Genomic DNA, 9,703 nt, shown 5'->3' with positions numbered 1-9,703 from the left:
TCTTTCCCACAGTCACTAGTCTTTCCCAGTGTCAACCAGTCTTTCCTGGCAGTTAACTGGATCTGTGTAAGAAACAGGAAAAAGAGAATAGGAGTAACTACATCACAATGCAGATAAAACTAGTCTTTTAAGACGGAAAGTTTAATTAAAAAAAGGCGGTTTCTCTCCTAAGAATAAGAAGCTGCTGGAGAACTTCTGCATTCTCCCCTTTACAGGGATAATCGGAAAGTTAATGGATTTCGACTGTACTGAAACAAACACCTATGAATGTGGAAACACAAGGATTGGTGAAATTCACTCATGCTTGGGATCTGGTGCGGGCCCTTGAGTAAGCATCCCCTGCCTCCTGCAAGACACCAGCCACATTCATTGACACCGTCCGCCAAAACCAATAACTTTTGTTAAACTTTGGAAAAAGAAAAGTCGACAGCCTCAAATCGTATCGTTGTTGCTTTTACCTACTGACACAGACCCCAAGGCTAAGAGAGGTAGACTTGGAACCCAGCCCTTAGAGAGGTTGTGACAAAGAATAAAAAGCAGCAAACCTGGAAACAGAAAAGCTTTCTGACCTTAGACATGAACACTTGAGAAATCGTATCGTAATGCTTGGGCTGACCAAGAAACCGCCCCTTAGAAGGGTAGACTTGGAACCCAGCGGCGCAACCCAGAAAACCATTACATATCGTCTCGAGCTTAAACAAGTAATTCACTTCACCACCCAGTCAACTTTTATGCTTCGAAATCCGCAACACTCCATTCTTTGGAAGGAGTTATCAATCGTCTGGAGATTGCAACTGAAGACCCATCCTAACCAATGAAGAACACACACTCTTCAGTGACCAAAACCTAAAAGCCTTCACGATCTAAGGTCTTTCCCACCGTCAGTGGTCTTTCCCACAGTCACTAGTCTTTCCCAGTGTCAACCAGTCTTTCCTGGCAGTTAACTGGATCTGTGTAAGAAACAGGAAAAAGAGAATAGGAGTAACTACATCACAATGCAGATAAAACTAGTCTTTTAAGACGGAAAGTTTAATTAAAAAAAGGCGGTTTCTCTCCAAAGAATAAGAAGCTGCTGGAGAACTTCTGCATTCTCCCCTTTACAGGGATAATCGGAAAGTTAATGGATTTCGACTGTACTGAAACAAACACCTATGAATGTGGAAACACAAGGATTGGTGAAATTCACTCATGCTTGGGATCTGGTGCGGGCCCTTGAGTAAGCATCCCCTGCCTCCTGCAAGACACCAGCCACATTCATTGACACCGTCCGCCAAAACCAATAACTTTTGTTAAACTTTGGAAAAAGAAAAGTCGACAGCCTCAAATCGTATCGTTGTTGCTTTTACCTACTGACACAGAGCCCAAGGCTAAGAGAGGTAGACTTGGAACCCAGCCCTTAGAGAGGTTGTGACAAAGAATAAAAAGCAGCAAACCTGGAAACAGAAAAGCTTTCTGACCTTAGACATGAACACTTGAGAAATCGTATCGTAATGCTTGGGCTGACCAAGAAACCGCCCCTTAGAAAGGCAGACTTGGAACCCAGCGGCGGCAACCCAGAAAACCATTACATATCGTCTCGAGCTTAAACAAGTAATTCACTTCACCACCCAGTCAACTTTTATGCTTCGAAATCCGCAACACTCCATTCTTTGGAAGGAGTTATCAATCGTCTCGAGATAGCAACTGAAGACCCATCCTAACCAATGAAGAACACACACTCTTCAGTCACCAAAACCTAAAAGCCTTCACGATCTATGGTCTTTCCCACCGTCAGTGGTCTTTCCCACAGTCACTAGTCTTTCCCAGTGTCAACCAGTCTTTCCTGGCAGTTAACTGGATCTGTGTAAGAAACAGAAAAAAGAGAATAGGAGTAACTACATCGCAATGCAGATAAAACTAGTCTTTTAAGACGGAAAGTTTAATTAAAAAAAGGAGGTTTCTCTCCAAAGAATAAGAAGCTGCTGAAGAACTTCTGCATTCTCCCCTTTACAGGGATAATCGGAAAGTTAATGGATTTCGACTGTACTGAAACAAACACCTATGAATGTGGAAACACAAGGATTGTTGAAATTCACTCATGCTTGGGATCTGGTGCGGGCCCTTGAGTAAGCATCCCCTGCCTCCTGCAAGACACCAGCCACATTCATTGACACCGTCCGCCAAAACCAATAACTTTTGTTAAACTTTGGAAAAAGAAAAGTCGACAGCCTCAAATCGTATCGTTGTTGCTTTTACCTACTGACACAGAGCCCAAGTCTAAGAGAGGTAGACTTGGAACCCAGCCCTTAGAGAGGTTGTGACAAAGAATAAAAAGCAGCAAACCTGGAAACAGAAAAGCTTTCTGACCTTAGACATGAACACTTGAGAAATCGTATCGTAATGATTGGGCTGACCAAGAAACCGCCCCTTAGAAAGGTAGACTTGGAACCCAGCGGCGGCAACCCAGAAAACCATTACATATCGTCTCGAGCTTAAACAAGTAATTCACTTCACCACCCAGTCAACTTTTATGCTTCGAAATCCGCAACACTCCATTCTTTGGAAGGAGTTATCAATCGTCTCGAGATTGCAACTGAAGACCCATCCTAACCAATGAAGAACACAGACTCTTCAGTCACCAAAACCTAAAGGCCTTCACGATCTATGGTCTTTCCCACCGTCAGTGGTCTTTCCCACAGTCACTAGTCTTTCCCAGTGTCAACCAGTCTTTCCTGGCAGTCAACTGGATCTGTGTAAGAAACAGAAAAAAGAGAATAGCAGTAACTACATCGCAATGCAGATGAAACTAGCTTTTTAAGACGGAAAGTTTAATTAAAAAAAGGAGGTTTCTCTCCAAAGAATAAGAAGCTGCTGTAGAACTTCTGCATTCTCCCCTTTACAGGGATAATCGGAAAGTTAATGGATTTCGACTGTTCTGAAACAAACACCTATGAATGTGGAAACACGAGGATTGGTGAAATTCACTCATGCTTGGGATCTGGTGCGGGCCCTTGAGTAAGCATCCCCTGCCTCCTGCAAGACACCAGCCACATTCATTGACACCGTCCGCCAAAACCAATAACTTTTGTTAAACTTTGGAAAAAGAAAAGTCGACAGCCTCAAATCGTATCGTTGTTGCTTTTACCTACTGACACAGAGCCCAAGTCTAAGAGAGGTAGACTTGGAACCCAGCCCTTAGAGAGGTTGTGACAAAGAATAAAAAGCAGCAAACCTGGAAACAGAAAAGATTTCTGACCTTAGACATGAACACTTGAGAAATCGTATCGTAATGCTTGGGCGTACCAAGAAACCGCCCCTTAGAAAGGTAGACTTGGAACCCAGCGGCGCAACCCAGAAAACCATTACATATCGTCTCGAGCTTAAACAAGTAATTCACTTCACCACCCAGTCAACTTTTATGCTTCGAAATCCGCCACACTCCATTCTTTGGAAGGAGTTATCAATCGTCTCGAGATTGCAACTGAAGACCCATCCTAACCAATGAAGAACACACACTCTTCAGTCACCAAAACCTAAAAGCCTTCACGATCTATGGTCTTTCCCACCGTCAGTGGTCTTTCCCACAGTCACTAGTCTTTCCCAGTGTCAACCAGTCTTTCCTGGCAGTCAACTGGATCTGTGTAAGAAACAGAAAAAAGAGAATAGGAGTAACTACATCGCAATGCAGATAAAACTAGCTTTTTAAGACGGAAAGTTTAATTAAAAAAAGGAGGTTTCTCTCCAAAGAATAAGAAGCTGCTGGAGAACTTCTGCAATCTCCCCTTTACAGGGATAATCGGAAAGTTAATGGATTTCGACTGTACTGAAACAAACACCTATGAATGTGGAAACACGAGGATTGGTGAAATTCACTCATGCTTGGGATCTGGTGCAGGCCCTTGAGTAAGCATCCCCTGCCTCCTGCAAGACACCAGCCACATTCATTGACACCGTCCGCCAAAACCAATAACTTTTGTTAAACTTTGGAAAAAGAAAAGTCGACAGCTGCAAATCGTATCGTTGTTGCTTTTACCTACTGACACAGAGCCCAGGGCTAAGAGAGGTAGACTTGGAACCCAGCCCTTAGAGAGGTTGTGACAAAGAATAAAAAGCAGCAAACCTGGAAACAGAAAAGCTTTCTGACCTTAGACATGAACACTTGAGAAATCGTATCGTAATGCTTGGGCTGACCAAGAAACCGCCCCTTAGAAAGGTAGACTTGGAACCTAGCGGCGCAACCCAGAAAACCATTACATATCGTCTCGAGCTTAAACAAGTAATTCACTTCACCACCCAGTCAACTTTTATGCTTCGAAATCCGCCACACTCCATTCTTTGGAAGGAGTTATCAATCGTCTCGAGATTGCAACTGAAGACCCATCCTAACCAATGAAGAACACACACTCTTCAGTCACCAAAACCTAAAGGCCTTCACGATCTATGGTTTTCCCCACCGTCAGTGGTCTTTCCCACAGTCACTAGTCTTTCCCAGTGTCAACCAGTCTTTCCTGGCAGTCAACTGGATCTGTGTAAGAAACAGAAAAAAGAGAATAGGAGTAACTACATCGCAATGCAGATAAAACTAATTCGCTTAAAAACTGAAGTTGAAGAAATGTCTGGAAAACCCATTTTCCAATGGCGATCAAGAGTATAACCAGCAACGTAATGAAGCACGGAATAATACGATTGATCGAAATGCATGACTCCAATGCTGCTCACTAGGTTTTCGTGCCGACCAATAAACTTCAAAATCCGGTGCTCGTGACTTATATGGGCAACATTTTTAATGTTATTTTGACGACAATCTTTTGAAAACGTTTTCAATATCACAGTATCTCCGTCATCGAACATAGCCCTTTTAGTAGAAGCAAAAACACTTTCACAAAAATCTGTTATTTTCAGCGTAGAAATGAACGCTGAATCTAGAATGCAAGGGGTTTCCTCTTGCAATAGTGGATCTCCTGTATGAAAGCGACTCGCAAACAAGGAAGCATCAACCATTTGTACTGATCGATTCATGCCTAATTGTTCTACCAGCTTTAACCTTGTGAATTCGGCATTTCTTAGCAGCAGCGACGCATTTTTTTCTTTCAATTCGTGGATCCGATAGCTCAATGTTGATGTTAAATGTTCTAGTGTCGCCAACAGCTTATTGGCGCCATGCAGTTTTTCTACCAGTTCGTCTTGTTTTGTAGGCATGTACGACCATTTTTTCTTCTTTCTTAGTGGGAAATCATTGGAAAGCTAAAAATAACACAAGACCTATACCTTATGATAGACAGAACAATTTAATTTGTGTGTGTCAATTTTTATAAAATTTTATTAAATTAAATTTTTTTTCAAGGTCTTTATTTATATTTTTGCCATATTTTAAGGTTTGTAAGCATATACACACAAGGGAAATCTCGAGGCACATTTAAGGTAAATGGCAAGAGACCCAAAAATAACCAAAGGAAATAATTTATTTCCTTCATCAGTTTCAGAGCTTTTTGTTTCTTGACTATCGGCATCACATTCATCTTGTCCATCAAGCTAAGAAGAATGTACTTTAAACTGTAAGTTAAGAAAATGTAAAAAGATAAATACTATATCACAGAAAAAACATTACTTTATTTCTTTCCGGTAAGGGATAGCAGCCGCTGACAACAGATTCACTTCCCTCTTGTCCTTTCATGTACTTTATCAACTCCAACCAAACCTAAAGCACAGCTATATTTTAACGCATGCTACTTGTAAAGCCTGAGGTTCTATGTCTAATAAAATTCTTAAATCATATTATAACATATCTGAAGATCTGCTTACACACCTGAAATCGTTCGTATAGGTCACTCTCAATATGTTTGATCGTCTTACTTCCATCTACGTCAGTTTCAAACATTTTCTCCACTTTTTTCTGCAAAAAAAAATGCAATATAGTTATACAGCAGCCAGTTGTACAAATAAATACTTTTAAAAAAGGTTTGCTAAAAACAGCAATCTTTATAAAAACCCACCTGAATACCCTCCTTTACTCTTTTCAGAACCTTTCTTTTCCTTTGAGATTTTCCACTTAAAACTGGAGCAACTGTGCACCTGATATGATTCCAAACATCTACACAAAATAAATATTCGCTGGATTACTTGACATATCATGAAAAAGAATTATGTACCTATAAAAGTCGATGTAAGTTGATTCATTACAAATTTTAGGCAAAAAATGGTGAAATGAATTGAAAACCTAACCTACAGGATAACCTAACATGAGGAAATACTGCCTTACTGTCTTTTAAAGTACGAAATAGTTATCCACTGAGTTCAACAAACGTTCAAGCCAAGTATCTAAAAGAATAGGGGAAAAAGCAGCCAACAGAGTCTAAATATAGCACTTCAATGTCCAAGTACAGCAACCACTCTGCCTAGTAAAATTAGAAATTAAGTATTTCTTTGAGACTGCATTTAATTTTCTCAGGTTATAATTAGTAATTTCTTAATTAGCTGTTAGACTTATGCAATTTATTCTGAAATATTAAAAAGACCATCATTTCATGATTATTAATGGTGAATTTGTTCTTGTGATAGTTTCTCTATCTTGTCCTGATATAGCTCATTGACTTTACTTATAACATAGTTTAGGAAAATATATCCCTTTTTCCCATTTGCATTTATAAGAGAGCATATAAAAAATAAAACTTGAATGCAAATTCGATCACTATCTTGAAAAAGAGCTAGAGTGAAAAGCGGAAAACATCAAAGTAATTTTGACCTCACTTCGTTCCTCGTCGGAAAATGATGAAACTTTAATAGGGGAGTCATAGGGAAATTTTAATAGGGGACTCATAGGGAAGTTTTTTGTCAACGCCAGTAATATTTCAGGTTTTGTCGTTGAATTTAATGCTAAATCTGAAATAAAGTTACTAAAAGCATATACGGGGGCATATATAGCGTGTTTAAAACCCCTATAGCTCCGATTTTTCAAATATGTAGCGCACCCCTGAGCAACGTAGTAACATCGTCAAAATTGGTCACAATTGGAGTATATATAAATATATATATCCTAAATAAGTTTGAACAAGTATATAACCATTTCGATATGGTGGAGAACTGAACAAAGTTAGGAAACACACTATCTTTAAGGTTAAATTTCTAGTTTTTACAATTTGATTTGCGAAACAAATGATTTTTTGTTCAGTAGTAATAATGTTATGAACGTTTTGAGATTAACTTATTTGGGAGCGGAAGGTATAGCTATATATGTTTTAAATATGATTAATTCCCTGCAAAACAGACTGCTTCAAAAATGACTTCCACAACTATCAGCATAGCTATAGCTAGCTAGCTATAGCTACTACCTATTGATACCTGCGCTTTAGCAAAGGGGCCTTCTAAAAATATTTTGGGCCCTGATAATAGGATATTGTCCATTAAAAACCATTTTTTATTGTTCTATAAAGGCGGATTTCCACCAGTGCGAATCTTTCTATCGCTCTAAAATTACACAAAATTTTAGTGCGACAGGAGTTCTACGCTGCAAATGAGTTTCAGTGCGATAGCATGCCAATACAAATTATTTTTTGTGCGAAAAGAAGAAGCTGTAGCTGCCTTAATAGTCATTAGAACTATAAGGAAAAAGAGACGAAGAAAATCGCCATTTTCTTGGGTTTGTCAAATTTATAGACAAAGAGAATTGAAAGGAGTGTATAATCAACTGCTTTAAGAAATGAAATTGCACGATAGAGAATTTTACTTTAGGTATCTAGTAAATTTTAGTTCCAAGTTTGCTTCCTTTTGATAGTTATGGAGAGCATTTCTATTATTTCTTTCTTTGAAACTTTATTTAATATTTTATTTCATAGATTTCTTCGAATGTCTCCTGATAGATTCAACATTTATTGTCTCTGGTAGGTCCATCAATCCAAAAAAGAGACACAAATTTTCGAAATTCAATTCCTGCAGCTGAACGCTTGGCTCTTACTTTACGTTATCTTGCCTCAGGAGATTCTCAACAATCTCTATCATTTAACTTTCGCATTAGCGCGAGTGCTATTTCACGAATTCTGTCTGAAACAGCTGTAGAAATTTGGGAGAACCTAAGCGAATATGTAAGACCCCCTATGTCCAAAGAAGAGTGGTTAAGAATCGAAAATGAATTCGAAGACACGTGGAATTTCACACATTGTATAGGGGCAATCGATGGGAAACATATTGCCATGGAAAACCCTCCCAATTCAGGATCGCTCTATTCAATTACAAGGGGTTCTACAGCATCATACTGTTAGCAGTCTGTGATGATGAGTACAACTTCATTCTCGTAGATGTAGGACAATATGGAAGTAACAACGACTGTGGTGTCTTGGAAAATCAATCCCTTCAAATCCCACCACCTACGTCACTAGCTGGATGTAAATTTGACCCATTACCCATTTTCTAGTTGGATATGAAGCTTTCCCCTTAAAGAAAAATATGATGCGCCCATATCCTGGCAAGCTGAACGAGCCTGAGAGAGTATATAACTATCGCCTCTCTCGTGCCAGGCGTGTTATTGAAAACGCGTTCGGCTTATTGCGGGCTAGATGGAGAATATTTAGCCTCCCAATAAAAGCATCGGTAAAAAATGTTGAAAATTTTACGCTCGGAGCAATTGCTTTACACAATTACTTACGCAAAACTGAAGCCGCAATGTATTGTCCAAATGGTTTTGTCGATAGCACAGACACGAATGGGGAGATTACGCCTGGGGAATGGAGAGACAGGTGGGGCAGAACGAAGGATGTCTTCATGACTTATGTAATGTACGGGGCTCCCGGCCAGAAAGAAGTGCTACAGAAATGCGGGAAGCAATCAAGGATTTTGTGAATAGTAAAGAGGGTGCTGTTGAATGGCAGTACCGACATGTAAGGCGTACATAAATATTTTGAAAAGACCTTTTACAATGTTGTATTTACAATTTTGTCTTATGCAAAAAAAACTATTGTTTTTCATTCAACAAATTTGTGTAATACCCTTTATGATCGGTTTTATCTTCATGCAATGGCTGCTGTTGCTGGTATACGGGGCTTCCATAGGCGTTGAAATGGAGAGAATTACCAAAACTAGGAGTTGAGGGTGGGGACATCATGTGTAGCTGTCGTTAAGGCTGCGACCCATTCCAAGCCTCCATTTGACATTCATAGATTGCGGTTTGACTTTTGTGCTTTAGCATAATCTTGCTTCGCCCAGATACTTGTCTTAATTCTTCAGCAACCATTTCCCCAAACAGGCCATCTGCGTCCTTTTTAGCACTACCACGTTGAGTTGCTTTCAATGCAAAAGCCTTGCCGATGCTCTTTAAAGCAAACGTTTCTGTTTCTTCTTTCGTACTCTTACGCCCGCTCCTCTTTGTTGAAGTAACAGATGGTGGATCAATAGTTGTCATCTTGGCCAAACTTGGTGATTTTGTAGCAGGGTCATTCTCGCTATTTAAATAATCTTCAACCGCTGCCTCCAAATAAGAATCAATATCTTCCTCATCCTCCGGAGCCGCTATATTTGATTTTGTGTCTCTCATTTGATAATGCTTATCAAGCCAAGATAAAAAAGAGTATTCTTTCAAATCTTTGACACATGATTTAACGTCAGCCAAACCTGATCCCGATGCAGATTTCTTTTTTAGGTTATTCTCTTTCTTGCTGTATCTTTTTTTCAAGTTGTCCCATCTTCGAATAGCTTCACCTTAAAACAGTTGAATTTAAACACATTTTTTTTCCAA

General features: G+C 39.5%; 1 long non-coding RNA gene across 1 annotated transcript; it reads right to left on the bottom strand.

The window, feature by feature from the left end:
* Positions 1-5,783: 5,783 nt before the first annotated feature.
* Positions 5,784-6,698, bottom strand: LOC130636799 (uncharacterized). Its single transcript, XR_008982291.1, has 3 exons — positions 6,239-6,698; positions 5,973-6,070; positions 5,784-5,872 (listed from the first exon to the last, which is right to left on the bottom strand). It is a non-coding gene; the product is annotated as an uncharacterized LOC130636799 (long non-coding RNA).
* Positions 6,699-9,703: the final 3,005 nt, after the last annotated feature.

This window comes from Hydractinia symbiolongicarpus, chromosome 1 (genome assembly GCF_029227915.1).
Source record: "Hydractinia symbiolongicarpus strain clone_291-10 chromosome 1, HSymV2.1, whole genome shotgun sequence".
Taxonomy (NCBI): Eukaryota; Metazoa; Cnidaria; class Hydrozoa; order Anthoathecata; family Hydractiniidae; genus Hydractinia; species Hydractinia symbiolongicarpus.
This window is presented reverse-complemented; position numbering and strand designations above follow the sequence as displayed.